At 45.5% G+C, this 8,858-nt stretch overlaps 1 long non-coding RNA gene across 1 annotated transcript; it reads left to right on the top strand.

The window, feature by feature from the left end:
* Window positions 1–5: 5 nt before the first annotated feature.
* LOC125132341 (uncharacterized) lies at window positions 6–2,504 on the top strand. Its single transcript, XR_007136212.1, has 3 exons — window positions 6–65; window positions 1,943–2,017; window positions 2,311–2,504. It is a non-coding gene; the product is annotated as an uncharacterized LOC125132341 (long non-coding RNA).
* Window positions 2,505–8,858: the final 6,354 nt, after the last annotated feature.

Below are 8,858 nucleotides of genomic sequence, written 5' to 3'. Positions count from 1 at the left end.
GCGGCTGCCTGTCTGTCTGGTCCAGGGAATTAGGCACAGCGTGCAGTGCGCCAGGCGGGGCGGAGGTATGGTGCAGAGGGCTGCAGACCAGCGTGCCCGCCCGCAGGCGGGGCCACCCGAGGCGTCCCCTGCGGTCCGGGCTGCGGCAACGTTGGGGGGGGGGGGGGAGGACGACGACGATGGAGGGTCCCCGGCGGCCCTTGGGCCGAGGCAAGCCGGGCAGTGACTGGTCGGTTCCCTTCCCGCGTTCCATCTCACCCCCCCTAGCAGCGTCCTCCTTGGCGAGCCACGCCTGGTGAGCCGTCTTTTTAGCAGGAGGGACAATTAAGCAGAACATTTCTAGGCCATACTTCTTTGTCACTCAGTTTCTGAATTCTCTGTGGGTGGGGCTCTCTATGGCTGAGATGACCTGCTCTCTGGGGTGGAGCAGGGCGGGCGGGAAAGGCACCCCGGAGAGGCTCTGCGGGCCTGGTTTGGGAAACAGAGCGGGAGAAGCAGGGTCAATTTCACCGCGACCCAGTGCTTTTCAGGCTGTCGCCACCCCCGCCGCTGCTGCGCTCTTTGTCCTGGAAACAGTCCAGGGGCGGGCGCCCCTCCCCATCTCTGTATTCTGCAAGTGGGGGAGAGGCCATTGGCCCAGGGTTGCCCGCCAGTCGGAGGAGGTCACTGATGCCTGGGGGCCCAGGCTCCCTTCCCCGCCGCTCCCGGTCCCTCTGCGGGGTGAGCGCCCCGAACTGATAGGCTCCAGGGCAGAGGTCAGGGAGCCACTGGGGGTCTCGCCGCCTCCCGGGTCCCACTGGGTTCCTGCCCAGGCCTGGAGCTGTGGACCAAGCTTGAAGGCTGGCGACTCGTGGCGGAGTGTTACACGAAGCCTCCTGAGGGAGGCTCACCTGCTCTCACTACAGCAAATGTTTTTTTGAAGGTCTTGAGCAGAATCCCTTCCCCTGTATTCCCTTTCGTGTTTCATAGTAGCCCTCACATTAGAAAAAAGAAAAAGAAAAAAAAAAAAAGAAAGCCAACTCTACTTTGTTGAGAAATTATTTACATACAGTAAATACCAGAAATCGTAAGGACTAAATACAGTACAGAAAAGGGCTCATTTCCCCCCACTCTGACCCAGCTTCAGGGTGCTGTCTGCCCCTCCCTCAGAACCTCTCCCGCCCTGGGGTTCTCATCTCAGTAGTTACCAGTTACCTTGTATCTAACTGAAGTCTTTCCTGCTTTTACCTATCTATCTATCTATTAATTGTCTTTTTGTCTTTTTTGAGGGCCGTACCCATGACATATGGAAATTCCCAGGCTAGGGGTCTAATTGGAGCTGTAGCCACCGGCCTACACCACAGCCACAGCAACACCAGATCCAAGCCACATCTGCAACCTACACCACAGCTCACGGCAACGCCGGATCCTTAACCTACCAAGCAAGGTCAGGGATCGAACCTGCAACCTCATGGTTCCTAGTCAGATTTGTTTCTGCTGAGCCACGATGGTAACTCCTAATCTATATTTTTAATCAATGTAATACATGTGCACAGCTTAAAAAGTTCATAGGGATACAAAAAGCTTACGTGAGAAACAGCAGCCAGATATGAGAGCCTTTCCTAAGCCTGAAGATGTAACCAAGCAACCCTGACGCCTTCTCTTCTCTGGTCAGGACCCCCTTTCTCCAGTCCCTTACCTCCTCTTTCATCTTCCTCCTCTTCACTGTAACACCTGTAATCAGGACTAGCCTGTAGGAAACTGGAAGTCAGGTGCAGAGCCTGTGCTGAAATGGTCCACACAGTTCCTCCTCTCGGCCCTGCACTCACATGGAGTGGGAGACAGAGTTCTCAGGTGGTCCAGACTCAGGAAGAGCTGAGATCCTGGCTCAGGTCCTGCTGTGGTTTTCCTAGCTCACAAGTCACAGGTCGGTTGCAGTAGCAATGTTTCCTTTCTCATCCAGGGGCTGGAAGGAGCGGGAATGGGAATTCAGCACCTGCGTCTGGGTAGTGGCTTGGTTCTGCCACCAGCTAAATAGGTGAGTGACCCTGAGCAGGCTGATTCCTCCCTCTGTGCTCCAGCTATAAAATAACACTGGAATTTTTAGAAAGCCGCACAGCTCTAATGTCTTAGAGGTAAGTCCCCTGAAAGAGCCCTAGCCCTCTCCAGCCAGGATGGCTCTGATCAGTGCCCCACGGACTGGCCATTGTGGTGCCCTCCTGATTCTCTGTGCCACCAGGCCCAGGAGCCTTGGTTGGGTGGGGGCCGTCCTACCTGCTTTACCATCTCCTCTATTTGCCTGATAAAGCAGCTTCTTCTCTTGGCCCCCAGGCAAAGGAGGGAAGGAAGCAGAAGATGACATCACAGGAGGGAGTATTTGGACCTTACCATTTGGATACAAGACTTGATGCAAAGGACACTTTACCCCCAAGGAAGATTTGAATTAAAACACTTAATTCAGTGGATAAGCAACAGGTCCTGCTGTATAGCACAAGGAACTCTATCTAGTCACTTGTGATGGAACATGACAGAGGATAATGTGAGAAAAAGAATATGTATACACACACACACACACACACACACACACACACATAAAACTGGGTCACTTTGCTATACAGAAGAAATTGACAGAGCATTTTAAATCAACTATTAAGAAAAACACTTAATTCAAACTACACAAATCCTGATTAAGTTTTAGACAGAATTTTCCAGAGTGAACTCCACTAAACTGACAATTACTTGATTAATGCTTTTTTTAAGTATACAGTTTTCTTTTTTCTTTTAATACAGTTTTTAAAAAAATATCGATATAATGGCCTACCTTAATGGTTTACTGACATCTTCTGCTGCCATGGGACATGAAGGGCTCAGACATCAGGGGTGCACACCTGGATCAGCCTTGGCTAGGACCTTTGAGTTTTGATCTCCAGCTTAAAAGCCTCATCTTCTCCCTAAAGTGAGAAGGGAAACCATTGAATGTGAAGGGTGTGATCTAGGTCGGCTTCCCTCAGCTGTGTGATTCTGCATCACTTGCTTAAATCCCCTAAGCCTCATTTTTCTCACCTGTAAAATGACGAAAATAAAACCTACCTGCTGACCTCAGAAGAGCTGTTTGTTGTATGTAAAAATAAGTAATTATTACCACAAACCACAATAGCATTAAGTAATCCCCGGCTCTAATCCCCATCCCCAGTAGGGGGAGCTCCAGAAGATGTTACTGTTAACGGCACCTCCATGATTAATGGAACAGGCATCATTTGCTTGCTCTGACCACTAGGTGGCACCACAGATTTGGTTCTGTGAGTATTTCAGTCTCAAAGGCAGTGCTTTGTGTTTGAACCACGTAAAAATGCTGGGGGTTTTTTTTGTTTTTTTTTTTTTTTGTTTTTTTTTGGAATGCCAATATCAGCTAATTACTGACAGTTTCTTATGGTTCTACGTAAATTTTGCCATGGCGCCTGCCTTGGTGTGTTACTTTTAGGCTTTGTCTCAGCAAGCCCTGCTGCATTCCAGGGACAAAGCAGCTGAAGCCTTTAGGAAGCCTGGGCAGTGCCTTCCACCCAGGTGGCCTAGGCTGCTGGGGTACACCCAGTGGACAGCGGGGATTTGCTGCCAGAGACCTGGGGGCAAGGACCCACCCAGGCTGGGAAGAGAGAGCTAGAAAGACAGCATCAGAGTTAAGGACAGAGCCAGAGACACAGACTGGTGATCACAGGAATTTGATTTGTAGACAGAGGTCTCTTACTTTCCATGAGTACAAATTCCCTTGCTGAGCCCAGAAAGCCATTTCCCAAGGAACTCAAAGGACAGACCATGCCCAGGTGACCCTGACCTCTGTTCCTTGCTTCCCGTTCCCGCACTCCCTCCCCAGGGGTGCTGGCCCTGGGCCCCCAGTATTGTGAAAGAAGTTGAGAAACAGATCTCAGATCATTAACAGAATTGACTGGTGACCCCGAGAGGTGGGAGTGACTCACCTGAAGGCTGGGTGGGGCTCTGGGACCATCCTCAGGCAAGGAGCCCCCCTTGTCTGACCTTAAGCTAAGCAAAGCTTCATCTTTGTGTGGATGGGGAGGGGTTTCCTTTGGGCCATTTTCTGTGCCTTTCCAACCTTAGGGGCTCAGGTGTTCCATATATAGGTCAGCTTGGATCTACTGAAGGAACAGCAGCACGTGATGAGTAGCTTTTTCATATTTGCACTTTTTTTCTCCCAGAGACAAGAGTTCAGATAAGAAGGTTTTTCTCTGTATGTGAAGAATTCACGTAATTTTTTAAAAAAAGGTTATCTTCCAGAAAAATGAGAATTGTTTAATATTAGGAACTCTTTATCAATTTAATTTACCATGTTAATAGTTCAAAAGAGAGTCATATGATTACCCTGATAAACGCTGAAAAATTCAACAGCTTAATCTTGGTAAGCATTTTTTTTTTTTTTTTGTCTATTTCTAGGGCCGCTCCTGCAGCATATGGAGGTTCCCAGGCCAGGAACCTAATTGGAGCTGTAGCCTCTGGCCTACACCAAAACCACAGCAACGCTGGATCCAAGCCGCGTCTGCGACCTACACCACAGCTCACGGCAACGCCGGATCCTTAACCCACTGAGCAAGGCCAGGGACCGAACCCGCAACCTCATGGTTCCTAGTCGGATTCGTTAACCACTGAGCCATGACGGGAACTCCTTGGTAAGCACTTTTAATAAAATAAGAATAGGTGTATACTTCCTTAACATGATAAAATATATTTATCTCTATCAAAGACAGCATTGTGCTTTGATAGAAGCTCTCCCAACTCAAAGTCAGGGACAAGAGAGATGTGTCCATGTTTACAGCTATTATTTAACATTTTTCTGAATGTAGTAGCCAATGTATAACAGAGGCATAGAAATCAGAAAGAAGAAGGAAAAGTGATTATTTCCAAATGACACAATTTTATCCCTGGAAAACCCAAAAGATTTTGACTCAAATATATTAAAAATCAAATGCTGGTGAAGATGTGGAGCAATAGGAACTCTCATTAATTGCTCATGGGATTGCAAAAGGGGACAGCTACTTTGGAAGATAGTGTGTGTGGTGGTTCCCACAAAACTAAATGTCTTCTTACCACATAATCCAGCAATTGTGCTCCTTGCTATTCCCACAGATGCGGTGAAAACCTAGGTCCACACAAAAAGCTGCACACAAATGTTGACAGCACCTTTATTCATGATTGTCAAAACGTGACAGCAACCGAGATGTCCTTCAGTAGGTGACTGGATAGATAAACCGTGGTAAGGCAGACAATGAATATTATTCATCACCAAAAAGAAATGAGCCATCAAACCATGAACAGACATGGAGGAAACAAATGCATATTGTTAAGTGAAGGTAGGCAATCTAAAAAGACTATATACTATAGTCAACAGTGTACTGATCCCAACTATATAATATTCTGAAAAAGGCAAAACTATAGAGATAGTAAGAAGAACAGTGGTTGTAGGGGTCCAGGGGATGGGAGGAATGAGGAGGGGGAAGACAGAAATTTTCAAGCAGGGAAACTATTCTATGTGATACTGTAATGATAGATACATGTCATTATGCATCTCAAAACCTGTAGAAAGTGCAACACAAAAAGTGAACTCTAATGTCAACTATGGATCTTGGCTGGTAACATGTCAATGTAGGTTCATCAGCTGCAATACAGGTTCCACCCTGCTGCAGGACGCTGATGGTGCAGGAGCTGTGTGTGTGGTGGGGGGAGGGCAGGAGTAGGGCCATGTGGGAACTCTTTATATTTTCCATTCAGTTTTGCTGTGAACCTAAAACTGCTTAAAACAAAAAAGTATCAATTAAAAAGTAAGTATTCTGAACAGCAAAATAATGCAGTACGATGTCTGGTTTCAAACTAATATTCAGAAACTATTGATTTCACACTTACAAACAACAACTAGAAAAAAAAAAAAACAAATAGAAGAAAAGCTACTTACCATAACAAAACCACACAAAATGAAACAGCTAGGAATAAATTTAATGAGATTTATGCGATGGATTTCTCAAACTTTAAAATTCTACTAAGGGATACTAAAGATAATCTGAACAAATGGAAAAACATACCACTTTTTTAGAAAGTTCATTTCCTCAAGGTTGTATAAATTTAACAAGAGCCCAATAAAAATACCAACAGGTTAAATATTGTAAATCAACGTTATCTCAACAATAACAAAAAAAAATGCCAACGGGATTATTTTTTTAACCAAACAAGTAGGAATATCCAGGATAAATGAGTGGGAACCAGACTTATCAGCAAATAAAATGTCTTTTCTTATCACACTATTATAACTAAACTAGTGTAATACCAGCACAGAGAGAGACAGGTCAGCAGAAGAGAATAGAAAGAAAAGAAGTAGATTCAAATACAAGGGAACTTAGGATATGATCAAATCAAAATTCCAAATCAGTAGAGGAAAACTATTCAATATAAAACTGCTAGGCAAATAGGCTGTCATCTGAAAGAAAGAAAATAAAGAATTTTTCAGTACCTCATAGAAAGATGACTCTGAGATTGACCAAATACATAAACATTAAAAAATATGAAATCACAAAATACTGAAGAAGCAAAGGAAGGATTTAAAAAAAAATTTGTAGTTGAGAAAGCACTTCTTCCCCCAAGCCTTTTATTTTATTTTTTTGTTGTTTTAGGGTTGCACCTGTGGTATATGGAGGTTCCCCGGCTAGGGGTTAAATCAGAGCTGTAGCCGCTGGCCTACACCACAGTCACAGCAACACGGGATCCGAGCCATGTCTGTGACCTACACCACAGCTCACGGAAACGCCGGATCCTTAACCTGGATCCTTTGAGGCCAGGGATCAAACCTGCGTCCTCTGGATACTAGTTGTTTCCGCTGAGCCATGGCAGGAACTCCTAGCAAGCACTTCTAAGCACAAGGAGACTTAAAAGGAGAAGATGGCAAAAGTAAACAAATTCTTTATGGCAAAAGACACTATGATCACAGGCCAATTCCAAAAATTAGGGAAGAATAACTATAACATCAATAGATTCATACAAAAGACATGTAAATCAAAACTCACTGAGATAGCGTCTTTACCTATTTGCTTAGTAAAAATCATAAGGTCTGGTAATAGCTTATCAGAGAGATGGAGAAGTGGGTATTTTCTTATGTTGCTGGTGGCTGTGTAAACTGGCCCAACCTCTGAGGTTGAAATTACCATTATTATTTTTAAATACAATGGCTGTTGGGTTTGTATATATTATTTCTTTCTTTCTTTCTTTCTTTCTTTTTTTTTTTGTCTTTTTGCCTTTTCTAGGGCCGCTCCCGCGGCATATGGAGTTCCCAGGCTAGGGGTCTAATCGGAGCTTTTGCTACTAGCCTACTCCACAGCCACAGCAACGTGGGATCCGAGCCTCATCTGCAAACTACACCAGAGCTCACGGCAACGCCGGATCCTTAACCCACTGGGCAAGGCCAGGGATCGAACCCGAAACCTTACGGTTCCTAGTCGGATTCGTTAACCACTGCGCCATGACGGGAACTCCTGTATGTATTATTTCCATTTACTCACTCAGCATTCGCTCTTTCATGTTATATCTTTTAAGGTCATTTCCCCCCTCTATAGTGCAGGTTTCTTGATTGTAATCTCTTAGTTTTTACCACCCTCAATCCTGGAAGATGGTTTCACAAGGTTCATAAATCTAGGTTGATAGTTACTTTCTATCAACATTTGCAAGATTAGATTCACTGTCTTCTGACTTCTGTGCTGCTGTTGGGGAATTCACTGTCTTTTTAATAGTGGATTGTTGGCTTACAACCTCTCCTTTCTTTCTGGCTGTTTTTAAGATTTTATCCATGTCTTTTGTGTCTTCAGTTTTACTAAGCTGTGTTTAGGTATGGACTTATTTTTACGTATCCTGTAAAGTATGCTTTTTTTTTTTGGTCTTTTTGCCATTTCTTGGGCCACTCCCACGGCATATGGAGGTTCCCAGGCTAGGGGTCGAATCGGAGCTGTAGCTGCCAGCCTATGCCAGAGCCACAGCAACACGGGATCCGAGCCGCATTTGCAACCTACACCACAGCTCACAGCAATGCTGGATCCTTAACCCACTGAGCAAGGCCAGGGATCGAACTCCCAACCTTATAGTTCCCAGTCGGATTTGTTAACCACTGAGCCACGATGGGAACTCCGAAGTATGCATTTTTGTTCCTAACCTCTGAGAGGAATTGCACAAATTCTTAAAAGTTCATAGCCATAATCTCTTTAAAAACTTTCCTTCATTCTCTGTAGTCCCCCCCCCCTTTTTTTTTTTCTTTTTAGGGCCGCACCTGAGGCACATGGAGGTTCCCAGGCTAGGGGTTGAATCAGAGCTGTAGCAACAGCCTCAGCAACACGGGATCAGAGCCCTGTCTGCGACCTACAACACAGATCACGGCAACACCAGATCCTTAACCCACTGAGCAAGGCCAGGAATTGAACCTTTGTCATCATGGATGCTAGTCAGATACATTTCTGCTGAGCCATGACAGGAACTCCTGTATTCCCCATTTTTGAGGATCTGATTGTATACATATGCTTTTATTGGAAACTTTTTATTCTAACATTTCTTTTTTTTTTTTTGTCTTTTGTCTTTTTTGTTGTTGTTGTTGCTATTTCTTGGGCTGCTCCTGCGGCATATGGAGGTTCCCAGGCTAGGGGTTGAATCGGAGCTGTAGCCACCGGCCTACACCAGAGCCACAGCAACGCGGGATCCGAGCCGCGTCTGCAACCTTCACCACAGCTCACGGCAACGCCGGACCGTTAACCCACTGAGCAAGGGCAGGGACCGAACCCGCAACCTCATGGTTCCTAGTCGGATTCGTTAACCACTGCGCCACGACGGGAACTCCTATTCTA

The sequence above is a fragment of the Phacochoerus africanus genome, chromosome 1 (assembly GCF_016906955.1).
Source record: "Phacochoerus africanus isolate WHEZ1 chromosome 1, ROS_Pafr_v1, whole genome shotgun sequence".
Taxonomy (NCBI): domain Eukaryota; kingdom Metazoa; phylum Chordata; class Mammalia; order Artiodactyla; family Suidae; genus Phacochoerus; species Phacochoerus africanus.
This window is presented reverse-complemented; position numbering and strand designations above follow the sequence as displayed.